Consider the following 27,860-nt stretch of genomic DNA (forward strand, 5'->3'; position numbering starts at 1 on the left):
TATTTTTGGTACACCCCGTACTTTCATGTTGGAATGTATCTTTAGTGAATCAATACATATTTGAGAGTTTAATGACCTTTACAAAGATAATGATAAGTTAAAACAGGTGTTAAGGAAGTATCGTGAGGGTTGGAGGCTAAATGAATCAAAGATATTATAACCCGTACTTTCGAGGTAAAATTAGGAGTGCTAAATATGCTAAGGAGTTTGTGTTTTAAGGTGTTTGAATTTTTTTAATAGTCATATATTGTGTTTTGAAGTTAAGCGAGTTGTAAAACAAAGTCGGCAAAAGTTGTCGCAAGTTACGTTCATAAATTAACTTACATTTGAGTCTAATGTCAATAAGTTTTTCTCCCAATGTACATAGATTTACAAGGTGATCCACCCACCAAATTGAAGCTCTACGAGTTCAGTTTCCAATGCATTAAACCGTTCGTCAATAAGATATCAGAGTAAAAAGATATTTGCATTTTTATGAGACTACGCAAGCAGCCCTGTTGGGACCCACTGGAGGTAGCCACTGACTTAGCTCCATTTAAAAGATGTTCGGGGGGGGGCTTTTCTTTGTTCCTTCTCGACAAAACTCGACCCTAATACTCTCCTACACTCTCTTAACAGTTCATAAGAGTTTCTAGGCAAAATACAAGTGTTCACACCCAACTTGAACACCAAAGGTTGATTCAAGAAGAGAATAATACTCATATTGTTGTGGTGTGATTGAGGGTTGTTGTGAGCTACATCAGCTGGGATTTCAAGTTGTATATACTTCCTAAGTTAAGTAAATTATGTTTTTGATTGTGCTTAAGGGTAATCATGTGTTGATTGAATTGTTTGAATGAAAATCTACAAGATAGTAATTGACATGGCATAAGGAATTATTATCTTTTTTTGTGGGCTGTGTTGAGGCTATATATATGATTTGTTGTGGATGGAAATTGGGAGAAATAATTTCTTTATGTTATGGGTGTTGTTATTAAACTTATCTATGTGTTAATTAAGTTGATTGAAGAAGGAAACATGAAAAATAAGAGATTGACGATAAAGGTTAAGGTGTTAAGCGCGTGGACTGTTTTTGAAAATTATTCTTATGATGTTTTGGGCTAAAAATGATATGGTAAGCATAATTATGATGTTATAGATTTTGTATGAAGATTCATGGTAAATTAATTGGGTTTAAATTATATTTTTTTAGTAAATCGAGCTTGCCGCTCAAAATGGTTGTTGAAGTAATCGAAAAGCTTATTGTGAATTGTATTGTTGTTGTTTGGACTGTTTGATGACTTTTAGTAACTTATGGGATGTAGTATAAATAGAGGAGGTGTTGTCATTTTTCTTGTAGAATATTATTGTCGAAATATAAGAGTTACGACGCTTATATGATGACGATGAAGTCATTTTACTCATGGTAGATGTAAGAAGATCATATTGAGCTGACGATTGGAGGGAAGATTGAAAAGGTATGTTAAGGCTTACTCTTCCTCTCATGGCATGATCTATATGAAAGAAACGTAAATGAAATGCTACGCCATAACGACTCCACTCTTAGTAGCTAGAAACCTCCACATTTATTCATGATCAAATAGTATTGTCTCTAGAAAGTCTATTCTTATGATTTGTAAGTTCTATATAGTCATGTAACAATAACGATGCCAGTCTCATAACGTTTTTCGGAGGTGTAATGACAGTACATCACTCTGATAAGTTCATGATGTCTCTTTATGGCTCTTTTACATGCATATATATTATGAGTCTGCGTGTGCCTCCGATGGCATTATATATGCATATATATGGTAAAACGACGCTATACACACACCCCTGATCAGGTGGATATTATGATGATGATGATGATGCACATAGAGGCTTGACGACGCTATATGCGTGTATATATATTACATGATGATGGCGCTATATATATTATGAGTCTATATGTGGCTCCGATGGTATTATGTACGCATATATATGGTATGACGACGCTATAGATGCATCCCTGATCAGGTGGATATTATGATGATGATGATGATGCCCACAGAGGCTTGACAGCACTATATGCGCGTATATATATTATATGATGATGGTGGTATATGATGGTATATACTGTATTCATGCATATCATGGCCCACAATGACAATACAGAGCCAAGGTTGAGTATCTCATTCCTAATTATATTGATATCTTTCCCTTATATTGTTATCTGCCTTACATACTCGGTGCTTTATTCGTAATAATGTCCATTTTGCCTGGAACGCTTTGTTTCATGCCCACAGGTTCAGATAGACAGTTTGTCGATCCTTCCAGTAGGGTACCAGTTCAACGGAGGTATTGTTGCACTCCACTTGCTCCGTAGTAGCCTTTTTGAGTCAGTATACTTATTTACATATGTTTATGGGTATGGCGGGACCTGTCCTGACCTTATGATGTTTATGTACTCTTTAGAGGCTTGTAAACAAACGTCATATGTATAGAAGTTTTGTTCGGCCTTGTAGGCCCATATATCTTATGTATATCATTTGGGGTCATCCTTTGTCGAGTATTCTTCATGTTATATTTAGCATTATCTCATGACGACCTTTTGGCCCGCTTATGAATGTTAGTATGGTTATTGATGTACATTGTGATAGTGCCTGCCAAGTAACGTCCGGGTTCCCGTTGCGGCCCTTCGATTTGGGTCGTGATAATTGTATTCTTTTCGGACATTGTATTTAGCACTCTTTAGAGCTCATGTACTCGCTGACACTAGTCTTAAAAAGTTGTTGTCTCGCCCCATTTTATCGCGAAAGTGGGTTTCGGCATGTGACAACTCTTTTAAGGGTATTTAAAAGAGAAGAGTCGCCACCTAATGATTTTTGAGGTTGTTAGGGCACCTATTTGTAGATAACTTTGTTTTAACTAGTCCTTGTTACCAATGATTGGGTAAGGGCTCAAATTACCTCAAAGAGAAGGTATTAGGCACTCTCTGAGGTCCACAACTGTTGTTCCCGGCCGAATTCTATATTATGTGCGGATTATTAAATTATAACTAACTTACATGAGCATGTCAACTAAAGGAGAGTAGAGAATTCAAATAACTAATTAAAGCAAAGAAAAGGGTGAGACGATTAAAAAGGAAATTGTACACAAGTGAAAAGAATGACTTGTCTACTAATAAATAATCGGTATAACTTTTGAGCATTACAATGCACATCCTAGTCCAATCTAGGTTTCAATAAACAGGTGTACAAGTAATAACCGTATATGGGAGGTCCTAACTTTTTTAGCCTAAAGGATCACCTCATGCAACATAAATAATACTTCGCAACTCCCTTAAGTATAAGGGTTTCTCATATTATTCAGCGAGCACAGATTATCATCTCCTGCTACCCGATTACTATCTTGAAGTTGCTTACCTAAAGCGTTTTAGTTCAATTCCAAGTCGCGTCCTATGCTTGCTTACCCGAACCATACCTATAGTCCAAGAGGTTTTGGACCTATTATGTGGGTGGTTCTAGACTCCCTTGGGCTTCTCAAAATGATAAAACTAAACGTTACACAATCAAAACAAGTAGTACTTCACACAATATGCAAGTAGCACCAAAGGCTCAAGTTCACCTCCTCATATAGACTCTTATGTGTGCAATCAATTAAATGAACAATTATCACTTATGTTAGCTACGTATAAGATTAGGTAGACGGGCAGCTATGAATGGGCAGACCTAGAATTGGAGCATGCTAAGTCATTCAAACCCTATAGGCATGGTTTCTATACGAGTGAATATGACTAAATTCAACAGTTGATACAAAGTCCTATAGGTAGGATTTCTAGATGGCCAGATTTGGGCAATGAAGCTGTTTTAAAACATAAATTTTGTCATATGATCCTATAGCCATGCTCTCTAGGTGAACCATGGAATCCTACAAGCATGATTTCTACATGATTCAGATCTAAACAATGAAGCTGCTGAAAGCATAGGTTTATTTATCTAATCCTATATTCATGCTTTCTAGGCGAGCCACGTAAGAGATATCAAAATGAGCGATTTTAATTATTTGAATTGGCATCCTATAGGCATGATATCTAGATGCAGAAGTGAGACATGTCAAACGAGCAGCAACCAAGTTTAGTTTAAGTCCTATAGGCATGTTCTTCTAATAGTGCAAGTCAAGACATTAAATTAGTTAAAAGCCTTACATTAGGTTTTCTAAGTGAGATGGCGAAGTTATAAGCAGGTCATACAGATAATCCCCAAAAGATGGGGCATGGCAAGCAAATAATACATTTAGAACCCTATAGGCATATTTTCTACCCATTCATACGAGAATTTAAGTATCCCAGCCCCCCTCCCCCCCCTAGTTTCACTAATTCATTATTATAAATTATTATAGGCCTAATAAATATAATACAAACTCAAATAAATGACCACATGCCCAGTTGGGATAACTACATAGATACAACTTAAATCAAGGATGCTTCTGGGCTTTAAACCAAACTTGGACCCTCACATTGATAATATGCCCATACTCCGGATAGCCATAGATATGCTTCAGCTTTCAGCACCAAACTGGCCCAACAGTCAGGCCAAAACAAATGCCTTACTTACCCATTTGAATGCCAAACTAACTGTACAAGTGACAAGCTATATACTAGGTCAATTAAACAACTTTGGAGTCTACACACTTAGTTCTTAAGGCAATAGATAACAGAGAACAACAGTTTCTAAATCAAAGAAACACAGATAGGACTATACAAGTCTCAGCAGGCATACACAGCATACATAGAATAGATACATGCTATATTCTCTAGAAACAAGTTCAAAGTGACAGGATTGAACATTATAAGATAGAAAACCACTCTAAGTAGAATTTCAAAGTAAGCATGGTTTAATATTAGCCTAAAGGGACTGCAGGCATAAGAGTCTTTACATGGAAGTCCAAAAGGATCATAATCAGGAACAAAGGTGAGCAGCAGTTTATATATGAAAAGTCTTTAACATGAGAGCCTAATGCAGACATGATCACAACTAGCTTGTAGCCAAACAGAATAACAAACAGACTAGTGGGCATGGTCCAAAGTAGTTGACAAGCAATCACTTAGTTTGAACATGATAAACTTTAACATGTTGAGTGTCAGGCAAATATTTGTCGTAACACAAAGGCTCAAAATCTTAAATACAAGAACTCATGGTGGGTGACAACATATCAATTCCAGGTTAACATGACAAGCAGGCATCAAGACTTATCCCAGTTGACCACACATAAAAGAATAGGCTAAATACATAATCGAACTCACCCTTGGAGTCTTAAGCAATCAATGATCATATAATGATAACACAATATCCACTACAAGAATTCAGCCTTCTTGTGGCGACCAAAGTCGCTGCAACATCTATCAAAGTCGCTTCTAAAACTTATTAGTGGCGACTTCCATGTTGCTGCAAGTACAACCGTAACTAAATGTCATTTGAGGCGATATTACGATTCGCCACAAAAAGCACCCCATTTGTAGCGACCTGGTCGCCACAAAAAGTATACAAATAAGCTACAAAAAATAATTTCACAAGAATAAATTTTAATTGGGTCGCCACTGTATATTCACCTTTAGCTGCGACTACTATCGCTACAAAATATTATATATATAGTGGCAAGTTTTGTCGCCACTGTATATGAGCCTTAGCTGCGACTACCATCGCTACAAAATAATATATGTTTAGTGGCAACCTTTTGTCGCCACAAAGTGGTAAATCCATGAAAGATTAATGTCTTTTTGTAGCGACCGAGGTCGCTACAAAACAAAGAAAGCAACAGTGCCAACTTTCATGTCGCAACAAATACTAATGTTTTGTAACAAAATTATGTCGCCACTAATACCTATTTTCTCAACAACTATAATGACCATAATAATATACATTTCCAGTAGCAACATGTTACTCTAAAATTTAATATAGGGATATTCATATCAATTTCCAACCAATATTAAAAGTATTCAATAATATGCAACAAACATCAAAAGAATTTCTCAAACCGAATATTATAAATATTCCAATCACTAAAATATCAATTACATATATACTACATGACACTTCATTATGCACTGACATTGTATGCATATACATATAACCCAAAAAAGAAGATAAAATATTAAGTACCTTGTAATTGCTCCTTGGTGGACGACATCTTTGATCGATTACTAAAATAGCAATTACATATATACTACATGACACTTCATTGTGCACAGACATTGTATGCATATACGACATGTGACCTAAAAAAGAAGACAAAATATTAAGTGCCTTGTAATTGTTCCTTGGTGGATGACATCCTTGATCGGCACTACTGGTTAAGAAGTGCCATGTCCCTGCTAGAAGAAAGCAATGAAAGGAACATAATGAAATTTGTTAATTCCAAAATATGCATAGACAAATAAAGTACAAGCTTTGAGTGGGAAATGATATAAATATAGTCCTAGAGAGTGAGAGTATACTGCAACATATGTTTCATGTGGCATAGGAAAGGATATTGACAAAGCAAGGAATAAAATCGTAAGAAACAAGAGTTATAGGCTATATACATGTCTTTTAAAGATTCAAGGAAAATGTCACGATACAAACTCCCTCCGTATAATGTCATGACGGCACCTAGTCTCTACGACTAGGTAAGCTTAACAAATTACAGAAAATAACAAAATGAAAGTAAAACTTGGCAACTAACAGTAGTGGATAACTAAATAACTAGTAAAAATATCGCCCGGCATGTACAATAATCAATACTCTATAATTACACCATCTTCCCAAAACCCGAAACATCGTAAGTCACAAGCTAAAGAAGAAAACTAGTATCTCTATACACCAGAGGCTAACAAAAGAAGTACAGAAGGTAATTGACATAGGAGACAATAGAAGGGGACTCCGAGGTTTGCGGACGCAACAGATGTACCCTGAAGTCTCAGTGCAGCAACAAACACTCTCAGCTAATAGCGAGGCTGATAAGAAGTACCTGGATCTGAACACAAAAATATGTGCAGAAGAGTAGTATGAATACACCACAACGGTACCCAGTAAGTGCCAAGTCTAACCTCGGTCGAGTAGTGACGAGGTCAGGTCAGGCCCACTGGTAAATAATAAATAAGGCAGGAGAATATATATACAGTATAATAAGAGACTAGAATTTAACAAAAGGAAGCACCGCAAGGCAACAGTATAACACACAGGGGTAAACAACAGGGGATCTCCCGAAATACTATCTCATAGACCCAAAATAAATATACAGGGAGAACTCCCGAGGTACCGCCTCGTAGTCTCAAAAGTAAATATACAGGGAGAACTCCTGAGGTACCGCCTCATAGTCTCAAAAGTAAATATGCAGGGAGAAGTCCCGAGGAACCGCCTCGTAGTCTCAAAAGTAAATGTACAAGGAGAACTCCCGAGGTACCTCCTTATAGTCTCAAAAATAAATGTGCAGGGAGAACTCCCGAGGAACCGCCTCGTAGTCTCAAAAGTAAATGTATAGGGAGAACTCCCGAGGTACCGCCTCGTAGTCTAAAAATTAAATGTGTAGGGAGAACTCCCGAGGAACCGCCTCGTAGTCTCAAAAGTAAATGTACAGGGAGAACTCCCGAGGTACTGCCTCATAGTCTCAAAAGTAAATATACAGAGAGAACTCCCAAGGAATCGCCTCGTAGTCTCAAAAATAAATGTATAGGGAGAACTCCCGAGGTACCGCCTCATAGTCTCAAAAGTAAATGAGCAGGAAAAACTCCCGAGGAACTACCTCGTAGTCTCAAAAGTAAATGTACAGGGAGAACTCCCGAGGAACCGCCCCGTAGTCTTAAAAGTAAACACACAGCTCAAACCGATAAATACAACAAATAGCAAGATTTCTACAACTATACTGATAAAGAACAAGGAAAAACAGGAAATCAACTAGGCATACTTCACAAAGTTCAAATAAGCAGTTAAAGCACGTAGACATGTGATATTAGACTAAACATGATAACTACACATATTGGAATATCTCAATTAAGAATGAAAATAGACTAATACTCATTTAAATGGTATAACTCAAATGAAAGGCAAAACAGGTTGCTACTCAGTAAAATAAATCGTGTTTTTACAACAAATAGCCCGTATACGTACGCGTCACCTCATGTACACGGCGCTCACATATCACAACAGTACCAAATCCCAAGGGGACTTCCCCCACACAAGGTTAGGCAAGCCACTTACCTCGAACCAAGCTCAATCAATCAGTAAGAATGCCCTTTCCTCGATTATCCGACTCCGAATGACCCAAATCTAGCCAAAAATAATTTCATACCATAAATACAACTATATTAAACTAATTTAATTAATGAAATCAAGGCTTTAACAAGAATTTCAAAAATCGCCCTAAAAAGCCTCCCCGGACCCATGTCTCGGAATCGGGTAAAAGTCACAAATTATGAACAACCATTCACTCACGAGTTCACTCGTACCAAAATTATCCAAATCCGATATCAAAATCTCAATCAAAACCCAAAACATTAGTTGAACAAAGTTTTCCCAAATTTCCACCCAAATCCGAAATTAAAAGATGAATTTAGTGATAGATTAGTGGAATATAACCATAAATGGATTAAGAATCGTTACCGAAAAGCTTCCTCTGAAAATCTCCCAAATTATCGCCTCAATCCGAGCTCTCAAAAACTCAAAATAAAAATGGATCAAACTCTCGAAATTGATCTTTTCTGCCCAGCGATTCCGCATCTGCGGACCACCAGTCGCACCTGCGACGCCGTACCTGCGGAAAATCCCTCGTAGGTGCGGAAATGACTTAAGGGGTTGGGTCCGCATCTGCAAGCAAGGGTCCGCACCTGCGCTCCCGCTTCTGCAAAACCTCACGCTCCAGGTCCCATCCGCTTCTGTGCTCCATCTTCCGCACGTGCGAGTCCGCACATGCGGTCTCCCCACCGCAAGTGTGAAAACACCAGAAACTTCAGCAAAAACACAAGTAAAATTTTCAATGCGTTAAGCATCCGAAATACACCTGAGGCCCTCGGGACCTCAACCAAAGATACCAACAAGTTCTAAAACACCATACGAACTTAGTCAAGCCCTCAAATCACATCAAACAATGCTAAAAACATGAATCACCCTCCGATTCAAACTTAATGAACTTGAAACTTCTAATTTCTACAATCGATGCCGAAACCTATCAAACCACGTCTGATTGATCCAAATTTTGCATACAAGTCATATTCAACCCTACGGGCCTATTCCAACTTCCGGAATCGAAATCTGATCAGGATATCAAAAAGTCCACTATCGGTCAAAATCTCCAAAAATTCGACTTTCGCCATTTCAAGCCTAAATGAGCTACAGATCTCCAAAACAAAATCCAGACATGCGCCTAAGCCCAAAATCACCCAACGGAGCTAACGGAACCGACGAAACTCCATTCCGGAGTCGTCTTCACATAGTTCTGACTACGGTCAAAAATTCTAATACTTAAGCTTCCGTTTAGGGACTAAGTGTCCCAATAATACTCCAAAACCAACAACAAAACCTCCTGGCAAGTCACATAAGCAGAAAAAGACACGGAAGAAGAAGTTAATAAGGGATCGGGGCTATTACTCTCAAAACAACAGGCAGGATCGTTACATCCTCCCCCTCTTAAAACAATCATTTGTCCTCAATAGAGACATACCTGAAGTGGTGAAAAGATGAAGATAAGGGCTGTGCATATCCTGCTCGGTCTCCCAAGTCGCCTCCTCGACCGGCTGACCCCTCCACTGAACCTTCACTGAAGCAATGTTCTTTGATCTCAGCTTTCGGACCTGCTTGTCCAAAATCTCCACTGGCTCCTCAACATAAGATAAATCCTTATCCAACTGGACTGAGCTGAAATCCAACACATGAGACGGATCGCCGTGATACTTCCGTAGCATAGAAATATGGAATACCGGATGAACTCCTGCTAGACCGGGAGGTAAGGCAAGCTCATAAGCAACCTCCCCAACATGCCGCAACACCTCAAAGGGACCAATGAACCTTGGGCTCAGTTGCCCTTCTTCCCGAATCTCATAACGCCCTTCATAGGCGAAACTTGGAGCAAGACCCGCTCCCCAACCATGAATGCAACATCACGAACTTTCCGATCCACATAACTCTTCTGTCTGGACTGGGCTGTGCGAAGTCGATCCTGAATCACCTTCACCTTATCCAGGGCATCCTAAACCAGGTCTGTACCCAATAATCTAGCCTCGCCCGGCTCAAACCAACCCACTGGAGACCGACACCGCCTACCATACAGAGCCTCATACGGTGCCATCTGGATGCTCGACTGATAATTGTTGTTGTAGGCAAACTCCGCAAGTGGCAAGAACTGATCCCAAGGACCTCCAAAATCTATCAGATATGCACGGAGCATATCCTCTAATATCTGAATAGTGCACTTGGACTGTCCATCCGTCTGAGGGTGAAATATTGTGCTCAGCTCCACTCGAGTACCCAACTCATGTTGTACGTCCCTCCAGAACCGTGATGTAAACTGCATACCCTAATCAGAGATGATGGATACCGGTACGCCATGAAGCCTGACGATCTCGCAAATATAAATTCGAGCCAGCTGCTCGGAAGAACAGGTAGTCTTCACAGGAAGGAAATGAGCTGACTTGGTCAGCCTATCCACAATCACCCAAATTGTATCAAACCTCTGATGAGTCCGTGGGAGTCCAACAACGAAATCCATAGTGATCCACTCCCATTTCCACTCTAGAATCTCTAAATTCTGAAGCAACCCACCTGGCCGCTGATGCTCATAATTTACCTGCTGACAATTTAGACACCGAGCAACATACTCCACTATGTCCTTCTTCATCCTCCTCCACCAGTAATGCTGCCTCAAGTCCTGGTACATCTTCGCGGCACCTGGATGAATGGAGTACCGCGAGCTGTGAGCCTCCCGGAGAATCAACTCGCGCAAACCATATACATTGGGCACACATAGCTTGCCTTGCATCCTCAATGTACCATCATCCCCAATAGTGACCTCCTTAGCATCACCGTATTGAACCATGTCCTTAAGGACAAGCAGATGGGGGTCATCATACTGACGCTCCCTGATACAATCATAAAGAGAAGACCGAGAGACCACACAAGCCAATACTCGACTCGGCTCAGAAATATCCAATCTCACAAACTGGTTGGCTAAGGCCTGAACATCCAACGCCAATGGCCTCTCCACTACTGGTAGATATGCTAAACTCCCCAAACTCTCTGCCCGGCGACTCAAAGCATCGGCCACCACATAGGCCTTCCCCAGATGGTACAAAATGGTGATATCATAATCCTTAAGCAGCTCCAACCACCTCCACTGATGCAAATTAAGATCCTTCTGTTTGAACAGATGCTGCAAACTCCGGTGATCGGTGTTGATCTCATAAGGGACACCGTACAAATAGTGCCGCCAAATTTTCAAGGCATGAACAATAGCTGCTAACTCAAGGTCATGGACAGGATAGTTCTTTTCATGCACCTTCAGCTGTCTGGATGCGTAGGAAATCACCCTACCGCCATGCATCAACACCGCGCCGAGACCAATCCGCGACGCATCATAATATACAGTATAAGACCCCGAACCCGTAGGCAATACCAATAATGGGGCTGTAATCAAAGTTGTCTTGAGCTTCTAAAAGCTCTCCTTACACTCCTCTACCCACCTGAACGGAGCACCCTTCTGGGTCAGCCTAGTCATAGGTGCTGCAATAGATGAGAATCCCTCTACAAAATGACGGTAATACCCCGCCAAACCAAGGAAACTCGGATCTCTGTAGCTGATGACGGTCTAGGCCAACTCTGCACTGCTTCCACCTTCTTCGGATCCACCTTGATCCCATCACTCGATACTACATGACCCAAGAATGCCACTGAATCTAGCCAAAACTCACACTTTGAAAATTTTGCATATAACTTCTTTTCTCTCAAGGTCTGAAGCAGAGTCCTCAGGTGCTGCTCATGATCCTCCCGAGTTCGGGAGTACACCAGAATGTCGTCAATAAACACAATGATGAAAGAGTCAAGATAAGGCAGGAACACACTGTGTATCAAGTGCATAAAAGCTGTTGGGGCATTGGTCAGCCCAAAAGACATCACAAGGAACTTGTAGTGACCATACCGCGTCCTAAAAGCAGTCTTCGGGATATCTGGCTCCCGAATCTTCTACTGATGATAGTCTGAACGTAAGTCAATCTTGGAAAACACTCTGGCACCCTGTAACTGATCAAATAAGTAATCAATACGAGGCAATGGATATATGTTCTTCACTGTGACTTTGTTCAGCTAGCGATAATCAATGCACATACGCATAGAACCATCTTTTTTCTTCACAAATAAGACCGGAGAACCCCAAGATGACACACTGGGCCAAATGAAGCCCTTATCAAGCAACTCCTGTAACTGCTCCTTCAACTCCTTCAACTCAGGAGGAGCCATACGATACAGAGGAATAGAGATGGGCTGAGTGCCCAGTAACAAATCAATGCCAAAATCAATATCTTTGTCGGGAGGCATGCCCGGAAGATCAACTGGAAACACATCTGGAAAGTCCCTCACTACTGGGACTGACTCAACTGTAGGGGCATCAATACTGACATCTCTCGCATAAGCTAGATACGCGTCACACCCCTTCTCAACCATTCGTTGAGCTTTAAGAAATAAAATAACTCTGCTGGGAGTATACTCTAAGGTACCTGTCCACTTTAATCGCGGTAAACCTAGCATAGCCAGTGTCACGGTCTTAGCATGATAATTAAGAATAGCATAATGGGACGACAACCAGTCCATGCCCAAGATAACATTAAAGTCTACCATACTAAGCAATAATAAATTGGCTCTGGTCTCAAAACCACTAAGAGCAATCAAACACGTTCGATACACGCGGGCTACAACAAGAGAATCTCCCACAGGAGTAGACACATAAACAGGGGAACTCAAGGAGTCTCGAGACACGCCCAAATACGGGGTAAAATAAGAGGACACATAGGAATATATAGAGCCTGGATCAAATAAGACCAACGCGTCTCTATGACAAACCGGAACAATACCTGTAATGACAGAGTCGGAAGCAACTGCCTCTGTACTAGCCGGAAGAGCATAATATCTGGCCTGGCCTCCCCCTCTAGGGCGACCTCGACCTCCCTGACCCCCACCTCGAGCTGACTGAGTAGGTGGGGCGGTAGCTGGTGCTGGAATCATAGCCTGACGACCCGGTGGAGCACGCGGTGGCTGAGAAGTCTGTGAAGTTGCACCCCTCCTAAGTCTAGGACAATCCCTCACCACATGGTAAGTGTCGCCACACTCAAAACAAGCTCTCGGAGGGTGTGGCTGTTGTGACTGGCTCGGGCCAGGTCTGCTGGACTGGCCACTAAAAGCACCTCGTGCAGGAGGTGCACTAGATATTGGCTGTGCATAATAAGGCTTCTGGGGCCTAGAAGGGGCCGGAATACCACTGGTGGCTGGAAGAGCTGAATGAACGGGGCGATTCCCATAGCCCATACCATGGCGAACTGCAGCTGGGGCATGAGTACCACTGTAAGTGCCAGACTCTCGAGACCTCTTGGCCTCCCTCTCCTCTCTATCCCGAGCGAGCATGCCCTCCAATCTCCTAGCAATACTCACAACCTGCTGATAAGAAATATCCATCTCCAGCTCCCTGACCATACTAATCCTGATACTGGGATGGAGTCCCTCAATAAACCGACGAACCCTCTCTCGAACTGTGGAAACCAAGGCCGGTGCATGTCGGGCCAAATCACTGAAATGAACTGCATACTCTGACAGAGTCATAGCACCCTAGCGTCCCTGAGGCTCTGAGGGATATACTCTCTCAAAAACATGTCCGAGAACTGAGTCCATGTAAGTGAAGCTGCCTCAGCTGGACTACTCAACTCATAAGCATGCCATCACTGATAGGCTGCTCCTCTAAGCTGGAATGCAGTAAAGGAAACCCTACTCGACTCCGCTACACCCATAGTACAGAGAATACGGTGATACTCCTCCAGAAAACCCTGGGCATCCTCTGATGCCAATCCACTAAAGGTAGGAGAGTGGTACTTCTTGTACCTCTCAAGTCTGAGCTGCTCCGCCTCAAAAATTTTTGCCTTAACCTCGGGATGAGCTGGAGCTACCGGTTGCATCGGTATAATCTCTGGAACCTGGTCGACCTGAACCCACTGCTTTGGAGTACCGGCGACGGGAGTCTGTGCTCCTCCCCTGGCCTGAGATGTGGCAGGAGCAAGTGGAATCAATCCAGCCTGAGCTAAGGTGCTGAACATGCTCAGAAATTGGGCTAGAGTCTCCTGGAGGGCTAGTGCAGCAACAGGTACCTCAGGTGTCTGCCCTCCAGCTAGAGCTACTGGGGGCTCCTCTATAGCAGCTCGTGCGGGTGCTCTGGCTGCACTGCATGGACGTCCTCAACCTCTACCCTGGTCCCGGCCTCTCGCGGCTCTAGCAGGGGGTGCGGGTGCCTGGTCGTCAGATCCTCCAGTATGGGTCCTCACCATATATGAGACAGAATAGAATAAAGAAGTTTAGAACTTGATGCCAACAACTTCGTACGACAAGGAATCAAAGAAGTATAATTGTTACTAACAGTTCCATAGCCTCTCGAAGATAGGTACAGACGTCTCCGTACCGATCCGTGAGACTCTAATAAATTGTCTTGTGACTCACGACACCTATGAACCTAGAGCTCTGATACCAACTTGTTACGGCCCAAACTCCCTCCGTATAATGCCATGACAGTACCTAGTCTCTACGACTAGGTAAGCCAAACAAATTGTGGAAAATAACAAAATGAAAGTAAAACTTGGCAACTAACAGTAGTGGATAACTGAATAACTAGTAAAAATGCCGCACAGCATGTACAATAATCAATACTCTATAATTACACAGTCTTCCCAAAACTCAGAACATCGTAAGTCACAAGCTACAGAAGGAAACTAGTGTCTCTCTACACCAGAGTCGAACAAAAGAAGTACATAAGGTAATTGACATATGGGAGAATAGAAGGGGACTCCAAGGTCTACGGAAGTGGAAGATGTACCCTGAAGTCTCCTTGCAGCAGCAAGTACTCTCAGCTAATTGCTGGGCTGATAAGAAGTACCTGGATCTGCACACAAAAACACGTACAGAAGAGCAGCATGAGTACACCACAATGGTACCCAGTAAGTGCAAAGCCTAACTTCAGTCGAGTAGTGACGATGTCAAGTCAGGCCCACTGGTAAATAATAAATAAGGCAGGAGAATATATGCAGTATAATAAGAGACTAGAATTTAACAAAAGGAAGCACCGCAAGGCAATAGTACAACACATAGGGGTAAACAGCAGGGGATCTCCCGAGATACCGTCTCGTAGTCCAAAAATAAATATACAGGGAGAACTCCTGAGGTACCGCCTCGTGGTCTCAAAAGTAAATATACAGGGAGAACTCCTGATGTACCGCCTCGTAGTCTCAAAAGTAAATATACAGAGAGAACTCCCAAGGAATCGCCTCGTAGTCTCAAAAATAAATGTATAGGGAGAACTCCCGAGGTACCGCCTCATAGTCTCAAAAGTAAATGTGCAGGAAAAACTCCCGAGGAACTACCTCGTAGTCTCAAAAGTAAATGTACAGGGAGAACTCCCGAGGTACCGCCTCGTAGTCTCAAAATTAAACACACATCTCAAACCGATAAATACAACAAATAGCAAAATTTCCACAGTTATACTGATAAAGAACAAGGAAAAATAGAAAATCAACTAGGGATGCTTCACAGAGTTCAAATAAGCAGTTAAAGCACGTAGACATGTGATATTAGACTAAACATGATAAGTACACATATTGGAATAGCTCAATTAAGAATGAAAACAGACTAATACTCATATAAACAGTATAACTCAAATGAAAGGGAAAACAGGTTGCTACTCAGTAAAATAAATCGGGTTTTTACAACAAATAGCCCGTGTACGTACTCGTCACCTGACGTACACCAAGCTCACATATCATAACAGTACTAAATCCTAAGGAGATTTTCCCCACACAAGGTTAGGCAAGCCACTTACCTCGAACCAAGCTCAATCAATCAGTAAGAATGCCCTTTCCTCGATTATCCGACTTCGAATGGCCCAAATCTAGCCAAAAATAATTTCATACCATAAATACAACTATATTAGACTAATTTAATTAATAAAATCAAGGCTTTAACAAGAATTTCGAAAATCGCCCTAAAAAGCCTCCCCGGACTCATGTCTCGGAATCGGGTAAAAGTCATAAAATATGAACACACATTCACTCACGAGTTCACTCGTATCAAAATTATCCAAATCCGATATCAAAATCTCAATCAAAACCCAAAACCTTAGTTGAATAACTTTTTCCCATTTTTCCCAAATTTTCACCCAAATCTGAAATTAAAAGATGAATTTAGTGATAGGTTAATGGAATATAACCATAAATGGGTTAAGAATCGTTATCCAAAAGCTTCCTCTGAAAATCTCCCAAATTATCTCATCAATTCGAGCTCTCAAAGATCCAAAATGAAAATGAGATCAAACCCTCGAAATTGATCTTTTCTGCCCAGCGATTCCGCATCTGCGGATCACTAGTCGCACTTGCGATGCCGCACCTACAGAAAATCCCTCACAGGTGTGGAAATGACTTAAGAGGTTGGGTCCGCATCAGCGAGCAAGGGGGCCGCACCTGCGCGCCCGCTCCTACAGATATCTTCCGCTTCTACAAAACCTCACGCTCCAGGCCCCGTCCGCTTCTGCGCTCCATCTTCCACACGTGCGAGTCCGTACCTGTGGTCTCCCCACTGCAGGTGCAAAAACACCAGAAACTTCAACAAAAACACAAGTAAGATTTTCGATCCATTAAGCATCTGAAATACACCCGAGGCCCCCGGGACCTCAACCAAAGATACCAACAAGTCCTAAAATACCATACGAACTTGGTCGAGCCCTCAAATTACAACAAACTATGCTAAAAATATGAATCACCCTCCGATTCAAACTTAATGAACTTGAAACTTCCAATTTCTACAACCGATGCCGAAACCTATCAAACCACGTTCAATTGACCCCATATTTTGCACACAAGTCATATTCAACCCTACGGACCTACTCCAACTTTCGGAATCAGAATCTGACCCCGATGTCAAATAGTCCAATACCGGTCAAAATCTCCAAAAATTTGACTGTCGCCATTTCAACCCTAAATGAGCTACAAACCTCCAAAATAAAATCCGGACATGCCCCTAAGCCCAAAATCACCCAACGGAGCTAACGGAGCTGACAAAACTCTATTCTAGAGTCGTCTTCATACAGTTCTGACTACGGTCAAAAATCCTAAGACTTAAGCTTCCGTTTAGGGACTAAGTGTCCCAATAATACTCCGAAACCAACAACAAAACCTTCCGGCAAGTCACATAAGCAGAAAAATATACGGGGGAAGCAGTTAATAAGGGATCGGGGCTATTACTCTCAAAACAACAGGCCGGGTCGTTACAGAAAAACTATGACTAAATATGCTGACATATACGCTCCAAAAACATTCATTTCACTGGAGGTTATTCATATACAATTATAGCTACTCTGAAGTGTATTAAATTTAAAAGTCAAGACCTTTTTTATTGATTGAAGCCCTAATTTATGGTCTTTCTCAATTTTTATCTTGTCTGTTAGTCTGCTAATATCTCCCAAAAGCAATGAATATTCAGTTTTCTTTTTACAAATACAAATAGAACTCTATTCTCCTTCATAGCAGCAAGTTCAAAGTTCAAATTGCAGGTTAGTCATCCTTTTTGTTCCTCCATGTAGAAAACTTTATTTTTTTCGACTCAAGTTACTTGTGATTCTATAAGTAGCGTATAATAGATTGTGTTGACTAGTGTTGAATAATAGAGATCGAGCAAAATAACTAAACTATACTACAAAAATCAATAAGATTATTTATAGCAAATACAACTCAAAAATGTATTTAATTTTTTAAGACTTATTCACTTGTTACACACACTCCCTCACTCACTCACTCACTCACTCACTCACTCACTCACTTACACACACACACACACATATATATATATAATAAACAAGTCTCAATTACTAGAGCAATATACTTACAACTCTTTTAAAATTACTTTTGATCAATTACAGGAAAATATTATATCACAAGCCTAACTCACCTCAATTTGTGGCTAAAGCTCTTTCTATAGTTAAGTTAACAAAACTTGGAATAAATATCCCCCCAAAAATAACAATTTTCTGATAAAGAAAAGCTAAGTTTCTCACATCCAGATATAAGAATCTGATTTACATTGTTCCTTTGATTTATTTTTAATACAACTTTAAAAACTACACAAAGATACTCTTGGAGATAATTATTAGGAATACATTATTTTAAGAATTTTAATCAAAAAGGGAAATTCTCCCCCCTCCAAATGATATACATATAAATTGGGGCAAAAGAGGAGTGAGTGGTTGATATAGGTAGATCATCCGATCATCTACCAATATATTATGTGTGCTACAAACTGATTTGGAGAAATCATTTTTAAAGAAGCTAAAGGTTTGACGAATCACGATACAAGAATTCATATAAACGGCAAGTGTAATTCCAGCTTAATGGTAGAATAAATGTTAAATTATAACATCTTAAACAGAGGGAGATTGTTCGGTAGTGATAAAGATGTCACGATCCCAATTAACGACCCCAATTTTCCTCCGTAGAATATTGTGATGGCACCTAGTCTTTAAGACTAGATAAGCCCAGCATAGATTTTTCTTGAAAATCCAATACACATCCTATCAGGATTAGGCTCATATATGCTTGAAACTTGAGGGGAACAATTCTTACAGAACAGATCAAATAGAAATAAAAGGCAACTGAGAATAAAAAAATAATACTAATTTTAACTAAAGAAGCTACAGCAAATTTTAGGAAAGACTCCTCGTGGACTTTCAAATTTGACTAAACTTTCCGAGAAATCTGAAAGGGGAAAAAAGAAAAAGAGAACCCAAGAGAATAGAATCCAAATGACAGTTCATACAATTCCCATGAGCCGTAAGAAAATAAAAGTGTCTAAAAGGGCTTGTGATCTTAACGTCTTCCTATTCAAAAGTATCTAAAAGAGGAAGAAAACATATAAGCATTTTAAAAAAAGTTAAAGTTCAACAATGTAACACTAAGGTAGTGCTAAAAGTGACACGAGATGTACAGTTCTTAGAGAAAGGTAATGTAACACTAAGGTAGTGCTAAATTACAGATGATACATATACTTTAAAAAAAAGTATTCTTTGTGACTGATATAATGAATATAGGACACAACTGAGTAAAGATTTAAGAATACTTGAAATAATCATACTTCATGCAATTTTGACTTTAAGTAATCATATTATCCATCTTTGTTGCACTTGAATAAATGGAGCCATTAGATCTTCTTTTTCTCTTTTAGATTTCCCAGCAAAGAATTCAGTAGGAACAAAGCAAAAGATAATTCTTTCTCTCATATGCCTCATCAAAAAATTCAGATTTTACATAAGCATACAACAGCCCAACAGTCTTGTCAAAAAGACGAAATTTAAAGAAGAAGAAGAAGAAGAAGAAGAAGAAGAAGAAGAAGAAGAAAAAGTCTTAGAAGAATTATCAAGAAGGAAGGAAGAATTGTCCAGAAGGAAGGAAAAATTGTTCAGAAGGAGCAGAGCAAGTACCTTTTGCATTGTGGTCATGAAAACATCAAATTGTTCTTGCATCCTCTTGTCCACTTCTAGACTAATCATCTTGCCTACTTCTACATTCGCGTGTTCACGCTCCTCTTCCAACTTACTTTGCAACTCATCTTCCATATTCCTTCGCAATTCAGCAGCTATTTATTCACGTTCTTCTTGCAACTTCCGATCCATATCGGCTTGCATCTCTTGATGCATAATTTCCATAGCAGAAGAGATGTTGGCCTCTATGTTTTCCTACTGCATGTAACTCTTTTTGGAAGGCTTCTTTCCATGCCCTTTTTCACGAACATAGCTTGTTCCCTCACCAAGTACGGAGGATAAAATTTCATCTCTAGTCATGGGATGCTCGATCTCTTCAGATTGTTACTGAGTGATAAGTTCTTGGAGTTGACCTTGCAATTATGCACAATCATTTACACCTAACATAATATAACATATTAAAAGTAACTTATAGAATACAAAAAGATAATAAGTCTATTATTTTAGAGAATTACATGAATTTGTTGTGATTATGGATCCAACCACACACGTTCTCCTGTTGCATCTTTACGTGTATGTTTGATATCCCAAACTTTATCTGGTGTATCTATTTCTCCAGAAATGGGATTTCTCTATAATATAGTTTCAGAGAAAACATATATAAGAAAATATATAAATAACAAATAAGCATATGTGATCATTGAAAAAAATATGTATTTTCACCATAGATTCCTCTACTTCTGCAAAAGATCTTGTACCACAAGCATGCCTAGTGATTTGCTTTTCCCTATTTTTTTTGTTCCTCTCACTTATAGCCTGCACTAAGTCAATAAACATATTAATAAACCATCATTCAAATATGGGTATGATGCTCTTTGGTTGGCAGAACTCTTGAGGTATTGAGTTACCTTAAACTCCAGACTTCCAAAATATTGTATTAGGTATTTTCAGTCCTCGAGCTCAACATCTTTAGGTCGATGAGATAATCTTTCTTTATTAGTACTGTAATTAGATTACTGAATGCTGAGTCGAGCTTTCCATACTCTAAAAGGCCTTTGCATAGTGCTGATCACAAAGGCTTGAAATCTATGCTCTCGCAGCCCGTTGGAAACTTCAAATTTATCCTGAATACAAATGTAATATTATATTAGATATACTAACCACATAAATAGATCTTGCAATCTAAATTCAATACAATTGTGAAATTAATTTATTACCTTGATCTTCAACCACATTTCTTCTCCATGTTTCAAAATAATCTTTTGCCAATTCCCATCTCAGAACGATATAGTGCTCCTCATGATCAAACCACAGTAATTAATAATATCTCTAGCCCCAGAACCTACTGCTCTATCAATGTCATCTGGAATCATAATTTTAATTTTGCCACCACACTTAGTTTTTACATCTATACTTTTAGATTTGTATTTTCCTCTTCCTCTCTTTTTATTGTTGCAAGAAACTGCAAAGTAAAAAAACATATACCATCACCACTAATTTTAGTATTTATGCACAATCAGGTCCTTGACTCGGGTTACATGATTGTCCCGTCTCTAGAGATGCCTTTGTAGTCCCTATTGGATGTATGTGTGGCTGAGACGCCGCTACAGAATTGCCACGTCCTTGAATATTGCCACGACTATAGCCTGTCCCGCCTCTCCCACTTTTACCTCGTCCAATTCCTTTCATTTCCTGCAACATCAAATAAAAAGGAAGGAACTGATCAGACTAGAGAAAAAATTAATTGATATAGCAGAGAATTGAATCAATAAATTGATGAAAATATTGGAGTAAAGCATTGATTTTAGTTCACCACTGATTCTATTATGAAATTAAAGCTTCAGACATCCCAAAATAATTCCATTGTTAGTCTAATAAGTACAACAATACAGAATGTTTTTCAAAATAATATATATGTAGCCATAAAGCTACAAGTATAACAAACTAATTTCATTGCTAGTCTAATAAGGACAAAATTACATAGAATTTTCAAAACAATATGTAAACATCTATATCATTAGTCTTTTGCTTCTTCGTCTTCAAGAGGATGTATCAGTGTCCTCCCCATCATCGTCATCATCAAATAGCTTTTCTTCACTATCTTCACTCTCGGATACATCTATATGATTGTCATTAATGAAATCATCTTTCTCATTATGCATATTGTTTTGACCTTGCATAGTTGCATAATCGTAGTTAATACTTTGTGGTTCAATATTATCCCTATGTAAAGATACCTCAAAAATATTTTCTTGGTCATTGGTGCACAAAGTATTAAATCCAGCTTCCTCTTGTTGATAAACTTCTTCATTCGGTGATGCTTCCTCTTCAACTTCTACATAATTATCATCTTTATCAGGCATTTTGAAAAGGTCGCGAGGATTTGTCTTTACAACAACAAGCCAATCTTTATCGACCATGTCATCCAAGTAGAAGACTTGTTCAGACCGAGATGCCAACACAAATGGCTCATTTGTATTCAAGGAACAACGAGTATTGACACATGTAAAGCCATATTTGTCAATCTTATATCCTCTTCCTAAGCGAGCCACATCCCATCAATGACATTTGAATAGGTAAACTTTTCTATTTCCCACATAAAATAACTCATAAATGTCCTCTAATACGCCATAATACTCCTTATTAGAGTCTGAATCATCTCCTCTCACAAGAACTCTGTTGTTCTACGTTTTTCTTCTCAACGCAAGCTATTTTGTATGGAATCTAAATCCATTTACCACAAATGTTGAATATCCATGTACCAAGGATATAGGACTGACGGCTAAGCTTATGAGCTTATCATTTGCGCGTCCTTGTGCAGATAGTACAAATATCTACAAAGACGAATAACAATGTTGTGACTTGCGAACATGATGGGATGATTAAACTAATATTAATATTGTCATTTAAGTAGACACTTACACATGCACGAAACCAATCAAGAAACTCATAGGTGGGAGCTCTCGTTGAACTTTGACTTTCAATCTCTCTCGTATATTCCCTACATTGTAAGTTAGTTAAGACTAATCGGATTTTTTCATGTGAAACTATCTTGGAATTAAAAAGAGACTTACTCCATGAATTGTGAAACCTCTTCACAATTTTAAAGCACATATACACATACTTGTTTGAACTCATCATGAGATAGTGTGATGCCTTCTGAAGCACCTTTTGTTTGTCCACTTTTTTTAAAGATAGACATCTCATCATTTGCCACAGATTCATCGTCATTCCTAACTGATTTATTGAACTTGGTTGAGATATTCTTTAAGTATCGTGAGAAATATATGAAGCTTTCCTCTGCCAAATAACCTTCTGCAATTGAACCTTCTGGACGATTTTTGTTGCGAACATATGGCTTAAGTGTTCGCAGATACCTATATAAAATGACTCATTAATATAATGTGTCATTCTAAAATTATGGCATCGAAACTATTGAACAATGAATTACCTCTATATAGGGTACGTATTTCAGTATTGAGCTGGTCTACCAAGTTTTGCCTCACTTGTCAAGTGAGTTGGCAAATGAACCATGACATCAAAGAACGCGGGAGGAAAGACAAGTTGTAGTTTGCACAAAATGATAGGAATTTCTGCCTCTAGAATATCAAGATCTTCAATCGTCAAGCACTTAGAGTATATATTCTTTAAAAAAATTTCCAAGGCTATAATTGGATCACACACTTCCTTGGGTAGCAAACCACGTATAGCTACCGGAAAAATATCTTGCAACAATACATGATGATCGTGACATTTCAATCCATGTAACCTTTTCTCCTGTACATTGACACACCTTGAAATGTTTGAGGAAAAAGCATCAGGAACCTTCAGATCAGCTAAGAAATTGTATACCTTCAACTTCTCTTCTAGGGACAATGCATAACATGCTGTCGATAATAAAATATTATTCACATCCTCAACTGGATGCAACCGTTGTCTGATTCCAAGGTCCATCAAATCATATCTACTTTTTAATGTGTCCTTTGTCTTTCCAACCATATTCATAACAGTTGATATAATATTATCAGACACATTTCTTTCTATGTGTATCACATCAAGGTTATGTCGTAACAGAAGACTCTTCCAATAAGGCAATTGGAAAAAGATACTTTTCTTTTTCTAATTGTAAGCATTTCCAGGAACATCACGCTTTCTCTTTTTCCCTTTACCAAATGTCACATTACCCAAAGCTTGTAATTGCATAAGTGCTTCATCACCTGTTAAAGGGTTAGGTGTAACTCCCATTTTAACTTTCCGATCAAATAATGCCCTACTTTTGCGCCATGAATGGTCCATGGGAAGGAAGCGACGATGACCCCTATAACACAACTTACTACGTAAGGAAGTCGATTGTGTATCTTTATGGAAACAAGGGCACACAAGCTTGCCTTTGGTTGACCATCCTTCACATATGCAAGGAAGTCATTAATCGTCCACATGATAGCCACACGCATCAAAAAATTGGATTTTGAGTGCGCATCATAAGTCTCCACCCCGTCCTATAATTCCTTCAACTCCTCAATCATTGGTTGTAAGTATGCATCTATATCATTTCCTGGACACTTAGGACCTGGAATAAGAAGTGTCATCATGAAATACGGATTTTTTAAGCAATCCTATAGTGGCAAATTATACGTAGCTAGTACGACTGGCCAAATACTATGATTAGAACTCATGCTCCCATAAGGTTGGAACCCGTCACTTGCTAAACTTAACCGAATATTTCTTAACTCAGCTGAAAAGGTGGGATGCCGCGCATCGAAGGATTTTCATGCCATTGAGTCAGACGGATGTCGAAAGACACCATCATCGATATTTTACTCCTTATGCCACCTCATCTTTTTAGTTGTCTCTCTTGCCATGTACAATTTTTAGCCTTGGTTTGATTGAAAAATGTTGCAAGATTTTATAAGCTACTTTCTTGCCTCTATGTTCTTCGAACTTCCATCTAGACTTACCACACTTAGGACATGATTGGACATTGGCATAATCACGCCAGTATAAAATACAATCATTCCGACATGCATCTATTTTGGTGTACCCCAAACCTAGGTCACAAAGAACTTTCTTTGCTTCATAGAAAGAATTTGGCACAAATGACCCCTCAGGAAGAACTTCTTTAAATAAGCTTAACAGTGCATCCATCGATTTGTTACTCCAATGGTTAAGGCACTTCAAGTGAAGTAGCTTAACAACAAAAGACAACTTCGAGACTTTTTTACAACCAGGATAAAGTTCTGTCTCAGCATCTTCTAACAATTATTAGAAATTTGTTGCATGTACATTTGGCTCTTTATTGTCCTCTAAATTATTGTTATTATCCTCTACATTCGTATATCCATAAGCATCGTGAATCATTTCGGCAATATTATCATCTTTAATGCTATCACTAACTATGACATTAGAAGTTTCAACTCTAACTAACACTTTCTCATGCAAGTCCCACACTTTATAAGAATCCCAGAAACCCTTCCTCAATAAGTCTCCTATTACACCAATTTTTAGCTTGAACACGGTGTTCATACACTCTTTACAAGGACACCGAATCATAGTGTTCACTGTTGGTTGACTGAATGCCCAATTAAGAAAGTTGTCTACTTCATCTCTATACCTTTGGCCGACTCTATTCCTAATATTTAACCAACTTTTATCCATTCTGTTTATTTTAAAAAAACAAATAATTGAATTAATTAAATATGAACAAATATGAAAAAATTACCAGAGAAAGATGAACAAAAATGAACAAATTAAGAGCAAAGATGAACAAATTTCAGTTATTAGTCTGAATTACATTGTACTTCCTTACGAGAGGATTAAGAATGATTGCTTATGATAAAAGCTTGAATAACAGTAGCTATTACGACTTGGATACACATTACAGCAACTCATTTCTTACCATGTTCCATTATTCAGCAAAGTATCTAATTTTCTCAAGAGCATATATTGCCACTAATCTTCTTCCAATGTTTTAACTCTACCTTCTGTTTAAATATCAAATCATATGGCAAAAGGAGTTATTCACTAATTTTAAGAAAGTATTTTGATGTTGAAACTGACACATAGTCTAAAAAAGATAAGAGCTTTTATTTTTTGGTTAGACCTAAATTTTCCAAACCCAAAATTGCACATTCGACAAGTAGCTCAATACAGTATTCATAATTTATTCTGAAATCTATAATTTCATAATATTTCAATCAATATTGTTGTATACAAATACAAAGAGGGACGACCCAAAAAAGAGAAACATAGAAAAATAAAAAATCTCAGATTGAAGGTTCGAACAAAACCCAGATAAAAATTATCAAAAAAAATAATCTGAAAATACACATAACCATATAAGAACAGAAAAAGAATGAAATACCAAACATGCAATCACAATAACAATACCAAAGGGTCTTTCAAGAAGAAACTTTCACTTACCCAGAAAAATATATAGCTGAGAGTTCAGTCAAGACTTAGAATCAGCAAATAACAACACTTAGATGACACAGTCTGTACGAATTTCTGTAAATATTCAAATGGGTCAAAGAAATTTGAGATGAAATATGAGAATACAATGTAAAAATATTAAAATAATAATTATTGCTAACTATGTGTTAAATATTTTGCCTTCTAGAATCATTATAAAGAACCCCAAATGTAAAATTTTCCCTTCATACTTGTTGTATTTGGAAAATCCTAAGAAAATCCAACATACTTTCGTATAACCCAAAAGAAAAATAAAAGCATTAGAGATTTGAACACATACATGATTTGAGCTTTTAGGTCAGTAACCAGAAGCAGAGAAACGGAGCAGCCAACATAGTTCTTCCTTTAATTAGGAGTTGAGAAATGGAGCATCTATATGAGATTCACATTTTATGATTTTAGGGATTTTGAGCAGAGTAGGGGAAAGCAGTGATTTTTAGAAGAGAGAGAGTTTCTAGTGAGAGGGACAATAAAATTGAGAAATGGAGGAGAAAGCAATAATTTTGGTCATTTAAGGCCTTCTGTTCTTTTAATTTTTATGCGCCTCTTTTATTTTTTTTCTTTTAAAATTAAAATAACTAAGTAATAGAGGCGATCCTGTCTCTCCAAAATATAATTAGCGGCGACATGTTTAAAGTCGCCACAACATCCGTGGAGCCAAAATTTTGTTCTCGCGGGAATGAAATATTTCAGCCTTTAGTTGTACATATCAGAGGCGACCCAATAAAGTCGCTACTAAATATTGTCATTTTGTAGCAACATTTAAATTCGCCGCTAAAACTATAACTTTTGCTGCAACCAAATGGGTCGCCACAATACGTCGCCACAATAAGTCCAGTTTCTTGTAGTGATCAGAGAAATAAATAGCAGAGGAACATGTTTTCCTAGGGGTTGAAACAGTATTGGCATATGGGATTCACATGATCATAGATTAATTCCAAGGAAGTAGCAGGTTGACATGAAAGATTTAACAAGAAGAAGTACATTCGAAAACTTTTTGGGTATGAAATAGTTTCCTAGGAATTTTAATACAAGAATCCAAAGCAAGGCATGAAGAGAAAGCAACAAACATAGGAAACTCATGTATACACCAAAATAGTAAAATAAACAGGTTCGAGATGGCAAGAAGTTACACACAATGAGCATATATTAAAGTTCAAGACTTAGGCAGGTTTGGATGCTAGAAAATACAGGATTGCAAAACAACTTTAAGGCGGATAGGATTGCAAACAAAGATAACACGACATTGAAATCATATTGGTTCACAAAAAATTCAAACACCATGGATATACAGAGCATGAACACAAGCAAAAAAGAATAAAATTGCAAGAGTCAAGGTACTCACCAATTTGCAAATTAATGAATAAGTAAATAGAAAAAGTAAGTTCTAGCATTAGCTCAATTATAAGTAGCAAATAGAGAACAACAGAACCCCAAAACCCAATGCATCAAAGTTTGCAAGAGCTTCAAATGAGCTCTGAGCAGTGCGCGTACGGGGAGGTTAATGAATCAATTCCGGTGGCCTGGGCTTTAGGCCAGCCAAGAAATCAATAGTCTCAGAAAATCAGAGTGAATAAGTGAGGGAGTAGGAGTGATTAAAAGTCTTCCTAAAGAGGAAACTATGGGAGGTTATATAGTGTTCAATTAGGCGAACAAACAAAGAAAGAAATCCCACATACATAAACAAGGAAAGAAAA

General features: G+C 38.8%; 1 long non-coding RNA gene across 4 annotated transcripts; it reads right to left on the minus strand.

The window, feature by feature from the left end:
* Window positions 1–14,828: 14,828 nt before the first annotated feature.
* Window positions 14,829–26,651, minus strand: LOC104103723 (uncharacterized). Of its 4 annotated transcripts, XR_011412966.1 has the most exons (9): window positions 26,444–26,651; window positions 26,116–26,199; window positions 20,913–21,387; window positions 20,604–20,819; window positions 20,419–20,511; window positions 20,211–20,327; window positions 19,696–20,135; window positions 16,051–16,119; window positions 14,829–15,117 (listed from the first exon to the last, which is right to left on the minus strand). It is a non-coding gene; the product is annotated as an uncharacterized lncRNA (long non-coding RNA). The 4 variants fall into 4 exon arrangements; XR_687966.4 differs by lacking the exon at window positions 16,051–16,119 and having other exon boundaries at window positions 19,696–20,108; XR_687964.4 differs by lacking the exon at window positions 16,051–16,119.
* Window positions 26,652–27,860: the final 1,209 nt, after the last annotated feature.

The sequence above is a fragment of the Nicotiana tomentosiformis genome, chromosome 12, assembly GCF_000390325.3.
Source record: "Nicotiana tomentosiformis chromosome 12, ASM39032v3, whole genome shotgun sequence".
Taxonomy (NCBI): Eukaryota; Viridiplantae; Streptophyta; class Magnoliopsida; order Solanales; family Solanaceae; genus Nicotiana; species Nicotiana tomentosiformis.